Genomic DNA, 1,348 nt, shown 5'->3' on the forward strand with positions numbered 1-1,348 from the left:
ACTCTGAGTACCTCAGCCAGTGGGGAAAGGAGGAGGGAAATTTGCGGCCGGGAAATTAGGATAAGAATGGGGCTGCATCCCTCAGCCAAACTGAGAGACCCCACTGGGATCTGCCCGTGGACTCTCCCTTTATTCGAATAAAGTATATTTTACAGGACTCCTCTGTCTCCTATTGGAACATCGACCTCTGGCAACGGCATTTTCTGCACAATTGGGGTCTCTTATCACTACCCAAAAAAAGGCTCCATGTCTAGTTTCCCTCAAACAGCACATGAGCAGGAAGCATTCACAACTAGAGCTTCAAATTTACTGTACAAATCTAGTATCAAAACCAGCTGCTACAGGACAATATTCTTTCCTCTGTGTAGGAAAATAACAACATGGAAATTAATTTTGTACAGGAACTGACCAGAAAAACATGGACAAGTTGTTTACTTCTGACTGTTGCAAAACAGATTTGACAGGCACACGCATACTTAATCCTTTAAATGACACACTTTATGAATATAAAGAACACATCATCCTTTTATTCCTCTGCCTATTGGTACTGCAGTTGTCCCACAGTATACCACATACTACACTTCATCTATTTCACGACACTGATGAGATCAACTTCATTTTTTCTCCCTCAACATTTTTTCTGAAGCCTGCTATGAGCTGCTTCCTAGACAAAACAACCTCATTGCCCAGGTGATGCCAAGTTTTATTTTCATCTGTATCAGTTATCTTTTTCTATGATGCCAAGACACTAATCTCAGCTCCAGCAAACAGACTCTGCTTCCCTGGTAAATCTTTTTTTAATCTGCTGTAACTCATCTTTTGCTTTCTAGACTACAAACTTCAGACAGATGCCTCCATTATCTGGCTGTGCCTTTCATATCTCACTGGACATAAAGGTGGAACTTCAGCAAGAAGTTGGACTACTTGATCCAGTTTCAATTAGTCAAGCCCTGAGGCTTCTGCATAGCTTTTCAAGTATTTCACAGGAAGACTTCATTTATTCTTACTAATCCAGCTATATAAAAATATATTTTTCCTACAAAAAAAAAAAATCTGTGATAATTATATCCCTTGTAAAAAACACACAACTCAAACAAGTCTTAGCTATTAAAAATGGTGAAGAGTTAAAGAAAATCTTTCCATGTATATCAATTTGCGATTACTCAGTGGTTTAATTTAGATGTTCCTTCTCCAAAATTCCTTCACAATCTAATTTGGGCTCCAGACCAGTCATTAAATACATAAAACACCTGATGTATTGAAATACAAGGCTCACGTCGGAGTCTAAAAGTAGGCAACAACAAAAAAAACTAACTATAGGTGATGGGATGTGCTAAGATCAGCAGGA

Source organism: Merops nubicus, unplaced genomic scaffold, assembly GCF_000691845.1.
Source record: "Merops nubicus isolate BGI_N331 unplaced genomic scaffold, ASM69184v1 scaffold22652, whole genome shotgun sequence".
NCBI classification, from domain to species: Eukaryota; Metazoa; Chordata; class Aves; order Coraciiformes; family Meropidae; genus Merops; species Merops nubicus.